Source organism: Hakea prostrata, chromosome 7 (assembly GCF_041222555.1).
Source record: "Hakea prostrata isolate BN-2017 chromosome 7, UWA_Hpros_2, whole genome shotgun sequence".
Taxonomy (NCBI): Eukaryota; Viridiplantae; Streptophyta; class Magnoliopsida; order Proteales; family Proteaceae; genus Hakea; species Hakea prostrata.
In genome coordinates this window covers 44966205-44979988 of record NC_142606.1, presented here as the reverse complement: position 1 = coordinate 44979988, position 13784 = coordinate 44966205, and the positions used below count along the sequence as shown (strand labels likewise).

Genomic DNA, 13784 nt, shown 5'->3' with positions numbered 1-13784 from the left:
TCGATAGATTTCGTTTCAGATTTTTATCATTCTCCTTTTATTATTCTTTTGGGCTGCATTTGTTTGCAAAATGAATTCGAGAGGAAAAGGAAAAAAAAAAAACAAACATGTGGGTCCCATATGTAATAGGATAAAAAATAAATAAAAGAAAAAGAAAGAATTTTGTAGAAAATTGATAATGGTGAATCCCACTTTTTACTTTTCCAAACTTTTTCACAAAATTCCACCAAATTTATGAGATTTTAAAAAGCCTTGGGATGGAAAAATTGGGCTGCCACCTCACCAAACAAGTTTCCTTGATTCAAGAAATCTTGTCTCTCACTTTCCCACCCCAAGCAACCAAACAATATACACTTTTAGAAAAAGTTTGCTTTTTTCAAGAATTTTTCCACCCCACCTTTATTCTAGCAAACAAACGCAGTGTAAGGAGTAATCTGGGTATTTCATGTGTTAAGTTGGTTTTCTATTGAACCGGCTGGTTCACTTGCTTGTAAATGAGGCTTTTTGGCTGGTTCAATTCATTCGTATGCAAAACAAGATTCGGGGTTTCTGCAATTTGGGTTTTCTGAGCTCTTTGGCGATTCTGGCTATGGCGATGGTTCATCATTGTTCTTCATCTTTGATCTTCATTCTTGGGTGAACTTTAAGGCGCTCTAAAGAGAAAGTGCTCAACAAAGGAAGGAGAACACTCGATGGCTTTCTTGAGGGTGATTCGGTGAAGATTGGATTATCTCTTGTTGGTTGAATCTCCTTCTATAATCTGTTCTTTGAGGAGATTCTAGAGGGCTTTTGTTCAGCATAGTGAGAGGGAGACTCGATGGAGGTTTGAACTCAAATGGTTGCCATATACGATTACTCCAGTACATTTCGTTTTCCCCTGATATCTGTAATTGTTTACAATCATAGTGGATCGGATTCTATCTAGAGTCCCAAAGATGTAGGTTCGAAAGAACCGAACTCCGTAATCAATCTCTCTTGTCTTCTTCTTGCTTAGATTAGGGTAAAATGCATGGTCTAACACCAATTGGCGATCACAGATTGGCATCAGAGCCATGTGAGAGGTGTTTAGATGATATCAAATTAGGTTTATGTATGTTCTTTACATATAATTTGATGCTTTGATCTCATACGGTATATAGGTTATTGCAATTTAATTTTCAAATCATATAAATATGCTTCTGCTGCCTTATACCACGTCTGTATACATTCGGCTTTTATGAATGACTTGTTTTTTTTAATTGTAATAGGTTAACCTATGTATGAGAAGTAGTTTTGATATGGTTAATGCTTAATTAATCATTGTTTATAATTATTGCTAGAAATTCATATATAAATTGCATTATTATATTCAGTTGTTAATATTGGCATTTTATTTGGTTTGTATTGGCCTCTTGTGTTAACAATTTGATTGAATAAATGCTGCTGAATATTGTATGTTATTAGCAAACAAAGTTTGATTAATTAATGCTTGATTAGTATAATCTTTTTTTTCAGAATTGGATATTAGTATTGTGAATTGATTTTCTTGTATATACTGATTGGTGTATTTTACCGGCTCCAAAGTGGAGTTAAGCAAGGGATATAGTCTACCAGGGGAGGGTTCACCTCCCAGTGTGGTCACCACTGGCTCTAGCAGAGCTGTAGATCTAGGGGAGAATCCTAGGTACCTAAGTTTGGACACTCTGTCCAGACCAGAGAAGGGGGAAATATTACAGCTATATCTAGCGACGTCCCTTTCGGCGGTCAGTGCAGTACTTGTTCGTGAAAAAGATAAAAAACAGTGGCCGATTTACTATGTAAGCCACGTGTTGCTAGATGCGGAGACAAGATATTCACAGATTGAGAAGCAGGCTCTGGCTCTCATGATGGCCGCCAGGAAGCCAAGGCCATATTTTCAGGCTCATCCAATTGAGGTATTTACTACTTTTCCTCTTAGTAAAGTTCTTAACAACCTGATTTGTCTGGAAGGATGGTGTCCTGGTCGGTTGAACTCGGCGAGTTCCAAGTGAGCTTTAAGCCCGAAACCGCAATCAAGGCTCGGGCATTAGCCGACTTTATAGTAGAAACTACCGCACCGGTGGAACCCACCATTGAGGATCCCATTATACCAACCACTTGGGAGGTATATGTGGATGGTTCGAGTAATAAAGATGGAGCAGGAGCTGGAATTCTATTAAAAAGTCCAGCAGGATTTATTATTCGATATGCTTTGAGATTCGCATTTGAAGCAAGTAATAACGAAGCGGGAATATGAGGCTCGATAGCGGGACTTCGGTTGTCAAAAGCATTATCTATTGCAGATGTTACTATTTATAGTGACTCTCAACTTATAGTCAACCAAGTCCAGGGGGAGTATGGTATTAAAGAACCACGCTTGCAGAAATATCAAGAGATAGTGTAGGCATTTCAAAACCAATTTTGGAATTTGAAGATATCTCAGATTTCGAGGAATGAAAATTCAGTGGTAGATGAGCTATCCCGACTAGCCAATGCCAAGGAAAAGAATCTAGACCCTTCGGTCTACATTGAAGAGATAACTTTTCCAAGTTATCATGAGAAAGAAATTTCTTATATTGAAGCAGAACGTTGTTGGATGGATCCGATAATCGAGTACCTAAGGGATGACAAATTACCTGAGGATCCAATAGAGGCAAGGTTGATCAAGATTCGATCAGCTAGATTTGTCATTAAGAATGGGAGACTATACAAAAGATCTTATGCTGGACCCCTTATGAGATGTATAGGCCCCGAAGGAGCAAAATCAGCTTTGGCTGAGGTTCATGAAGGAATTTGTGGAGCTCACATGGGTGGACGGGCCCTGGCTCACAAAATTCTGAGACTTGGGTTATATTGGCCTAAGGTCCAAGAGGCTGCTATGGAATACGTTCGTCGATGTGGTAACTGTCAAATTCATGCTACAGTATCGAAGCACCTGGTGGAAACTATGACTTCAATTCTAAATCCCATTCCCTTTGCGATGTGGGGAATTGATATCATGGGCAAATTCACCAAGGCATCAGGCGGACGGGAATATCTGATAGTAGCAATTGATTACTTCACAAAATGGGTAGAAGCCGAGTACCGGTGTGGCAATTCTTGAGAAAAAGTGGAGAAATTTGTGCTTGAATCAATCATATATCACTTTGGGATTCCAAAGATTATTGTCACTGACCATGGTACTCAATTCGACTGTCCACAATTTGAGCAATTCTGTGGAACATATATGATCGAGCATCGTATGTCCTCAGTGGCATATTGTCTTCAATCATTAGGTTAGATTCTGGCCATAGGATTAGAACCTTCCTCCTGAGATCAAGGGCTGAAAACCATCATGTATTTACAAGAATTTAGTCACTTAAGTTAGCCCTTTTTGGTCAATTCCATTTGAATTGGATCTGAGAATATTCTGCTCCGTTGTTGTAGCAATGCAGCAACAACTCTACAACAAAGTTAGAGGACATGTTCTTTATGAATCTTCACCTACATGTTCAAGAGAAAGAGAAACAGTCAAATTCATCCATAAAAAGAAGGGAAATTCATGCAATGTGACAAAAATGAACTAAACAAAATGCAACATATTGAGACTAAATAAAACAACACCTAATGAATACTATCACTAAAACAAAGACAAAATACTCCTAAATCAAGCCATCTCAAGTATAAAAGTTATAAATCTTAACTCTATTTCATAGAGTTATCACACCCCCAAACTTAAGACATTGCTTGACCTCGAGCAATAAAGACAAATGAAAACAACAACTAACTACTAATGAAAGCATGAGGAAATCAAAAGAAAAGAAAAGCAAATAACCTGGCTTAAGCATGCAATAGGATGAGTGTTAGACAGAAGTTGCCTCTCAATCTTTTTCTAAATTTTCAAATCCAACACATCTGGCCAATAACACTTAGATGTGATACTTTACTCATCAGGATGCTCTCAAGTGTGTGTGTGAAAGTTAAGGATCTTGCCCCAGATCACCCTAGTATAGCTGAATCATGGTCATCAAGTTTAGTTCATTGATCTAATATGTTGACCAAATGATTACCTCTCCACTAATTAGGAATCCATATCTTTTTACAACCCCAAGAACTTGTTTCATACTCTTTTGAGCATTTGACCCCCAAACTTATTATTTATGAAATTTTTTTATTTTTTTATTTTTTTATATTTTTTTTTATGTTGTCATCTTGCCTTTTTACGCGAATATCGCTCATTTGTGATGAAGATACCCGGTTACTCAACAAGATCACAAACAAGAATGCCTTGCATGCTCATATTTCGGGCCACTGTTGACGTCAAAAATACACATGGGTTACATGCATATTCCTGGTTACTAGGTTGCCCAAAACAGCGGAACATTATTCTCTTTTTCTTTCTCTCTCTTTTTTTTTTTTATATTTTTATATTTTTTTATTTTTCATGCTCATATTTTAGGCCACTGTTGACGTCAAAAATACACATGGGTTACATGCATATTCCTGGTTACTAGGCAACCCAAATCAGCGGAGCATTATTCTTTTGGGGAAGGGAATGGGTCAAACCTCAATCAATATTCACAATGTACAAAGTTCTTGGAAATAGCCAAATGGGGATCCCTAATGTGTAAGTCTTGAAGTTCTCATTTAACCAATTCTAAAATCCTAAAACTCTCACATTGATCCAACTTTCCCCAGGTTCTCCAGAGCTTGAAATATCACTTGGTGCATCAATAATATGGCATCACAGACATGAGTAAATGCAGACATCAGATCATTATAGCAGAATTGTGCTAAGATTTCCAACAAAATCAGAGTAAGAGGCACTGACATTCACATTCCTTAACAACCATCCAAATTTCATGAAAAGCCAGATTAACTACACAAAACATCTACCCAAAACAGCTACTCTAAAACCGGACAAACAACAAAAAGAAAGCCGACGAAAACTAAGCAACTAGGAGCATCCATAATCATAAAGATCACATATGCAATTATTGGAAAATTGCAAAGCTTACCCCCAAACTAAAGAGGAGCAGTGTCCTCACAGCGAAAGAAAGGAAAAGAAAGTAAGGGAATCAAAAGAAAACTAAGTAAAAGAAGAGAGAGAACTTCCCTGAATAAGCTAGGCCTCATCATCATCATCTAAGGAATGGAACTCATCATCAGCAGTAGCTGCAGCAGCTGCATCTTCATCCATTGAAGCACTAGAACTAGGGTCTGTTCTGCTCTTCTTCTGAGGGGCCATTTCGAAGGGAATGCACAAGGTGGGCCCCTAACAACCAATATGGAATTCAAACAAAAACACTAACAAACTAAACAAAAACAAAAACAGACTAAACAAAAACAAAAACAATAGAAGATAAAAAAAAAACAACTAATCAACAGATGCTAAAACAGACCATATCAAACAAAAACATAGACACTATACAAGTAGAAAACAAAAAAAAAAAGAAGCAAACAAATAACAAACAATTAACTACAACTAATCAGACAAATAGCAAGAACAAACAAATAACAAAAACAGAGGAGATGAGCATAGGGTAATGATGACCCAGAAATTCTGTGTTGGTGTGTGCGAGTGATGGTATCTCCAAAACAACACCTAAAACAAATGAAAAACTTTGCATATACCCTAACGAAAACAGACACCAAGACAGCATACGAACAAACACATAACCCACAAACCACAAATTGAACATTCAACAAAAACACAGCAAATCAGAAAGTTCAAAAATATAGAATGAAAGAAAAGAAATGGGGAGAACACTTAGCTGATGTGGTGTAGGGAAGATGGAAGGTCGAAATACCACAAAAACATGCCCGAAACCCAGTACGGCACCGGTAGTCCTCTGAGAAGTGATTCGAGGATGGAATGGGGGAAAAAGTTAGGGTTTTTGTGAAAGATGGGCTATCGGTGAAGAAGAAGATTGCTTTGGTGGGTGAATGTAGGTAAATGGAGGTGTGAAAATCTTTGAAAAACAGAAAATGGAAGAGAAGAGGAGGATGAGTTGCAGTGGAGGAGACGATGGAGCCGTGAGAGTCGACGAAGTGAGCTGAGTGTTTCGTTGATTTTGGTTTGAAATGAGAGGTTTTATGGGTTTGGGTTGGTATTGGTTTAGAAGGGTTTTAAAAAAAAATGAAATTGGTTCGAATCAGTATGGGTTCAGCATGGTCTGATAGAAGTTTGAAGTGTATTTTTGATGGGTTGGTTGGGTTTGAGATGATACCGAGTCGGGTGAGTGGTTTAATCGTTGTTGTAGCTTTGCTATAGCAACGAACACAGAATGTAAGTTTCAACAGAGAATGTAATGTGTTAACATAACATGCAAGACCCGTAGTTGAGGATCAAAACTTTGTAGTAGGATTGTGGCTACATCGCTACAACAAAGATAGTGAAATTTGTTGGATATTGAAACATGCTATGTTCAGCAGTTTGAATTAATGATACGTTTGGCAAAACACCCAAGCACTCTCTGTTTGTTCCCCACACTCCCTGCACATCAAAGACACCTGTCAGCAAATTATCTGTCAGTGCTTTTTTTTTTTTTTTTTTCATCACACATTATGAACTACCCATGACTTTATTAAACCCCTAATGAACTACTAGCACACAATTAAACTAAAAATAATGAAATCTAAGTGACCTCCCTTCTTTTTAAGCCTCTTGAAGGATGATTGAAGATTTGTCCCACTCCAATGGTGCTCCCCAATAATGCTTGATCCACTGCATGCTCTAGTTCCCAAGGCCATTTAATGATTTCTTCTTGTGCACCTTCCATAATTGGACTCAAACTCCTTTGATGCTTCATGTACCTGTTGCAACATTCCTCCAACCAAATTTTAAGCTTTAATACTGAAGGACTGATCCCATTGATCTCTACTATACTCCATCCCATTGCTCTTCTACACTTCGTCAGCACTTCAAGTAGCATATCTTCTTGCTCCTTTGTTAGTAGTGCTGAAACAAAAACATGGAATGTTTTGGTTGCATCCAAATGGGCATACTGAGAGTGTTTTGAAAGAGGTGTGAACTCTAACATAGGTGGCTCTTCAATTGATGGTTTAGGGGCTTTAGTTTCAAGCTCAGATAATACAAGAGACTCAAATCTACTCCCACTCAATGCCTTAGCTGGTCTTGCCTCTAACAAATCCATATATCTACTTGCTTCATCATCCACTTGTTCAATTTCTATTGCCAATGAAAGCTCTAGTGGGTTTTTAATACACTCTGTCTCCAACTCTTCGGAAACCAGCTCTTCAAGGACATCCACAACAAAGCATTCTTCTATTGCATCTGGAGATCTAGGATTTTCTGTATCACATGGCAATGATCCTTGAGATCGATTACTTAAAGCACTAGCCAGCTGTCCAACTTGATTCTCCAAATTTCTCAATGAAGATGCTTGACTTTGAATCATTGCATCATTCCTTGCCATATACTCCTTCAATAAAAGCTCTATTGATGAAGAGGGTTCCATAGGTTGAATGTTCACTTGCTGTTGAGCACTTGGAAGTGGATGAGGTCGAAGCAGGATGGAAGATGGGCTTGCATTCTGTCCTTGAGCATTCCAAGAGTAGTTAGGGTGCTGCCTCCAACCAAGATTATAGGTGTTGGCATATGGGTTATTGGCATTGCTGAAATTACCATCATAGTAAGCTAATTCTGGGTTAGATGGACAGCTATCAAAGACATGCTCCCCACCACAATATGTACACGAGATTGCTGTATGTTGTTGAGTTTGTACAGCTGTAGGCAAGTTTACGGATTTTAACACACTAGTTAGGGATGACACTTGTGAAGTTAAAGTCATCCTCGCATCTAACTCACAAATCCCTGCCACTCTCTTATTTGCAACACCTCTCTCAGCTGGCCATTGGTAGTTGTTGTTGGCCATTCTCTCCAAGATCTCATAAGCTTCATTGTAAGACTTTGCCAATATAGCCCCATTTGCTGATGCATCCACTATGGATCGAGTTTGTCCACTTAAACCATAGTAGAAAGTCTCCATTTGAATCCAATGAGGAATACCATGGTGAGGACATTTACGCAAGAGCTCCTTAAATCTTTCCCATGCCTCATACAAAGATTCACCATCCAATTGTTGAAAACCAATGGATATCATTTCGAACTTGGCATTCTTTGATGCGAGGAAGTACTTCATCAAGAACTTCTCTACTAAATCATTCCATGTGGCTACTGATTGTGGAGGTAAGGAGTTCAACCATGCTCTTGCTCTATCCCGCAATGCGTAAGGGAATAGCTTCAATCTCAAAGCTTCTTCAGTTGCTCCCGGTATCTTGAAAGAGTCACTTACTTCCATGAAGAGTCTAAGATGGAGATGAGGATCTTCTGTTGGCATCCCACTGAACTGTCCTATAGTCTGAAGCATTTGGAACATCACAGGTTTAAGCTCAAAATATAATGCTTGAATTTCTGGCCTTACTATACTTGGATTCAGCTCATGCAACCTTGGGACAACATATCCTCTAATGGCCCTATCTCTATCATCACCCTCAGCTGCCATATTATTCTCATTATTATTCAACCCATATCTCATTGCTTCAGCCATTGTTTGACCTGCTGCTAAACCTCTCTGCTCCCTTCTTCTAGCTCGAAATGTCCTTTCTATTTCGATGTAAAAGGGTGCCAACTCTTGATCAGGCAGCGTGTTCATACAAGGGTAAAAGCACCTGAGAATAAAAGAAAACTAATATCAAAGTAAAGAAATTTCAGTAGATAACTAAAACTTACTTCTACACTAATTATTAAAGACAAAATTCCCCGGCAACGGCGCCAAAAACTTGTTGCTTAACTTTGAGATACCACGCAAGTATACGTATCGCAATCAAGTAATAAATGATAAGTAAAGTATCGATCCCACGGAGAATTATATCCTTAACTTTCAATGTAAAAATAAAATTGATTTAAATGAAATTAACAAGGTTGATTGGTGTTTGTCTAACTAATTGACCAAATGACAGGTAAAGAAAACTAAGGAACTAAAATGTAGATTTGAGCAATGGAAGAAACTTAATGAGTGACAAGTGTGTTAGGAATCAAGTTTCCCTTCCCCTGAATTTTAAAACACAAATACTAAAGCAATACTACAACCCCAAGATAAATCAAGAACTTGGAATGAATGGCAATATGGTATTTTCCAATACACATAAGCTAGCATCCTAAATCAACATCAGCATATTCCTATGAAGAATTGAATTAAGAATGCAATTTAAACCCAATCCAATCAATGGTAATGTGAGGTAATTGGGTATTCCTACCCAACCTACTAATTAACACAACCTAATTAAAGATGATGCTAACTCACACAATTCAACAAACACCTAGACTTCATTAATTTTCCAATTAATGAAATCATAACATTCATTCAAGAACTGAAATTAGTCAATATAACATGCTGAATTCATTAACAATAAAGTGGATTGCAATAAAACTAAAGAACACATGATTAGTTACATATCAAAATTCAAGTTTAGGTACTACTATCATCCCAACACAGCTAAGATTTAGCCCATAACAGAATTCAAATGCATAAAACCAAGTATAGTTGACATGAGACTAGAATATAAGAAGATATAGTTATAAAAACAAGAATAAACTAAGGCTTCAATGCTTCCACATGAGCTCCAGCTTTCTTCTTCAACAAATCAGCAACTCCAGCAGCTCCTTGCTTCCACAAGAGCTCCAGCATTCGTTCTCTACCTCCTTCCTCTCAGCCAAGTCTCTATTCTCCCTTGGTCGAATCTCCCCTTTTCTCCTCCTTGCCTCTCTTCTCTTTCTTCCATAAATGTCTTCAATCATTAGGTTAGATTCTGGCCATAGGATTAGAACCTTCCTCCTGAGATCAAGGGCTGAAAACCATCATGTATTTACAAGAATTTAGTCACTTAAGTTAGCCCTTTTTGGTCAATTCCATTTGAATTGGATCTGAGAATATTCTGCTCTGTTGTTGTAGCAATGCAGCAACAACTCTACAACAAAGTTAGAGGACATGTTCTTTATGAATCTTCACCTACATGTTCAAGAGAAAGAGAAACAGTCAAATTCATCCATAAAAAGAAGGGAAATTCATGCAATGTGACAAAAATGAACTAAACAAAATGCAACATATTGAGACTAAATAAAACAACACCTAATGAATACTATCACTAAAACAAAGACAAAATACTCCTAAATCAAGCCATCTCAAGTATAAAAGTTATAAATCTTAACTCTATTTCATAGAGTTATCACATATCCCCAAAGCAATGGACAGGTAGAGGTTACTAACCGAACGCTACTGGAAGGAATAAAGAGAAGACTCGAAGCTGACAAAGCTTCTTGGGTCGAAGAACTTCATAATGTACTGTGGGCTTATAGAACTACGGTTCGAACACCCACAGGAGAAACTCCATTCAGGTTGGCATATGGATCCGAAGCATTAGCACCAGTGGAGATAATGGTGGGGACATTATGGGATTGTGAGTTCGAGGAAAAAGCAAATGAACAAGGACTGCTTGATAGTCTTGATTTGTTGGACGAAGTTCGGGCAAAGGCTATAGCACGAACTCAACATTATCAAAGAAGGATAGCGTCTCATTATAATACTCGAGTGAAGAATCGTCGGTACTTAGCCGGAGATTTGGTGTTGAGAAAGACCCTAGCTTCCGACCCGCATCACCAAAGAAAATTGGACCCTTCCTGGGAAGGACCTTATATGGTTGTGAAACCGGTCGGTTCAGGAGCTTACAGGCTGAAGAACATCAACACCCAGAAAGAGTTGGATCGTTCGTGGAATGCTAGGCATCTCAAAAAGTTTTATCCTTGAGGATGATTTCAATTTTGTTCGCGATGTAATCATTTTCAACTCAATCAATGCAATTTTTGGCTTTCAACAAACTATCTTTTGATTGGGGGGCATCATACACCACATTCAAGAACAAGATCCAACTATAAGGCATCGGATGAAAATTCGTGTGGGTCCTTCAACACTTATGGAAATTTTTTGGACTTTCTTAAGTCGAGGCATCGGATGAAAATTCGAGTGAGTTCCTTTTGCAAGGCGTCGGTTTGAAACCCGAGTAAGTTCCTTCAAGACTTATTGAATTTTTGAATTATCCTTAACTAAAGGCATCGGTTTAAAACCCGAGTGAGTTCCTTCTCAGACTTATTGTATTTCTCCGGAAATCCTTAAGTAAAGGCATCGGTTTAAAACCCGAGTGAGTTCCTTCTCAGACTTATTGTATTTCTCCGGAAATCCTTAAGTAAAGGCATTGTTTCAAACAACTAAGACCTAATGCAACAACGATTCAAGTGGCTAGCAAAGTTTAAGATAAAGTTAATTTCTTATTTCTTCAAAAGATCCAAAGAGGCCAGTATCAAAACAATTACAAGAGCTGGATACAATCTTTGGTCAAAAAAGAAAGTCATCATATGTGACTGTTAAGAAGTTATACAAGATCGACGCGACTTTGCTAGAACAAACATATGAGTCAACCATTGGTGGGGATTCAAGGAAAAGAAGAGAAGAAGTGAGGATTACAAAAATATTTCGGTATGCATAAAATCCTCCGCAATTTCATACTCTTTGTCCAGCTTGTCCAGGAGAATCATGGTCCTCGGCCAAACTCGCATTCAGAACAAGCTCGTCATAATTGACTTCTTCCAGGGGAGAATAAACAGGAGAATCTTCCAGATAATGCATAATATCTGGATCGAAAGGTGGAGGATCAATCTTATCCTTGGTCCAGTCGGGAGGAGGAATACCCAGTGTCGGTAAATACTTCAGGATGGCAAACAAGACCGTAGGGAGTCGTATCAAAATGAGGATCCTTCCTTAATATTGATTCCCATACTTCATTCTCACCATCCCGGTACACTCGCAAGTTATAAGCATTCAGCATATCAACAAAAGGCTTACCTTGTGTAAATACTTGAAGACGCAGGCTCTGCGAACATCGGTTGGAAGGGATTCGGGCAAAGGAACGACAGCTTGCCTTTCGGTAACGTTTCAGATCCTTTGGCTCCCGACTTTCCAACTGTTCGCTCCAGTCGCCGGATCTTCTCCCCGGCATCATCCAAGTCCAACCGAAGACGACCAATCATCGAATTTTTTTCTCCTGCCACCTCCCAAGCTAGATTCCGAAGGCGAGCAATCTCAACATCTTTAGCTTCGGAGATTTCCCAAAGCCTAGAAACTTCATTGCTCAACCTCATCGAGCCTAGTAACCGCTTCCACTTGGTTGTGGAAGTTACCAAAGAAGACTCCCGCAAACAACTTCCGAGTTAACGAGGAGCAGAAAGTAATTTTTCAGAATCAGAGGATAATGAAGAAAGACTTACATCACCAGTGACTTCGTAAAGACTTCATCTGGAAGTTTGGAAAGAACTGCGCTCTCAGAAGTCATTCGAGCAGCAGTACACCATTCCAACGCTCTGTCAAACTCGTTTGACACTAATTCAGGCGAAGGATGAGAAGGATGAGCTACACCAAGAGAAGGATGAGCTGCATCACTTGTCACCCGACGGCGCTTCCTAGTGGCAAAATCCTCCAACTCGGAAGGAGAGGAGGAGGATGCCAAACAAGCACTGGAGTTGGAAATAGGAGCAGCACCTGCTGGGACCACACCTTCATCAGACGCCAACATAGTTGCCTCAGATGCCCGAAGAGTCTCTTTCGGGGGTGCACCAACAGTCTCACCAGCAGGGGCGTCGGCAGCACCATCGGCAATGGAGTGATCAAGATCTTCCTGGGAAAGACGAGCGATCACTTCGGGCAAAGGAGGAGCAGGGACGGCATCAATAGAAACTATGGGAATCTGACTTGAAGATTCACCGGCAGTAGTCGCCTTACGCTTGGAGGATTCACTAGCTGAAACCACCGCACTGGCCCTAACCACCACCGACGGAACGATTTTCTTGCAAGATTTTGCTCTGATAAAGTTCGGGTTGATCTTGGGAGCCACTATGCAAACAAACGAGCCGTATCAGTACAGAAATAAACGACAACAACAAGAGGGAAAACCCTAGTTTTTTATCACTTCCGACAAAACCAAATAACTAAACCCCAAGTATAACTACTGTGCAGTTTACTCAGGGGGGAAGTGGGGAAAGAGATGAGTAATCAAGAAACTCACTTGTTCAGAAGTTGATAGAGCTATTGTTGGAGTACGAGGAATACAGAAGCAGGCCGAAGGACGAAAGGTCGCTTTAACACTTTAGCAAATCTAACTTGCAGAAGGCAGGATAGATGGAGAGTACCCACGAAGGCTTTAAATAGCCTCAGTTATTAAGACGACGGTTGAAGGCTAAGGACAACCGACGACCTAGATCGATATGACGCTTCGAAATCCGCAGAAAGCAAGATCAAAGGTCGGAGGGATGCCACATGGAAACATGTGGAAGCGAGCACCTGATGCAGAGATACCTCCAATTGTCACACCGCCATTAAAATAATGGATGTATTTCCGATTCATTGGAAACAGTGAATGGTATACAAAAGCAAGAAAACGTTTGAACTTCGCAGAAGGGAAACTTGCGGACTTTGCAATAAATGAAGTAGTGGAGAAGATTAATGCATCTTCCCGAAATGCATCTTCACAATATTTCTACAAGATTATTATTCGGCGAGGAATGTAAAGTTAAGTGATGAGTTTTATCATTAATACTTTGATATTCAAGGCAAGATTTCGGCAGGAGACGGGGAAATATAAAGGCCAACATGAGAAAGAAATGTCTATTCATTAAATAGAGGGTAAATCTATACAAATAGATAACTCCCTAAGCCTTTTCTTCCTCGTTGCCCGAG

General features: G+C 39.2%; 1 non-coding gene across 1 annotated transcript; it reads left to right on the top strand.

The window, feature by feature from the left end:
- Nucleotides 1-8004: 8004 nt before the first annotated feature.
- On the top strand, nucleotides 8005-8111 carry LOC149011252 (small nucleolar RNA R71). The gene has a single exon (XR_016174849.1). It is a non-coding gene; the product is annotated as a small nucleolar RNA R71 (small nucleolar RNA).
- Nucleotides 8112-13784: the final 5673 nt, after the last annotated feature.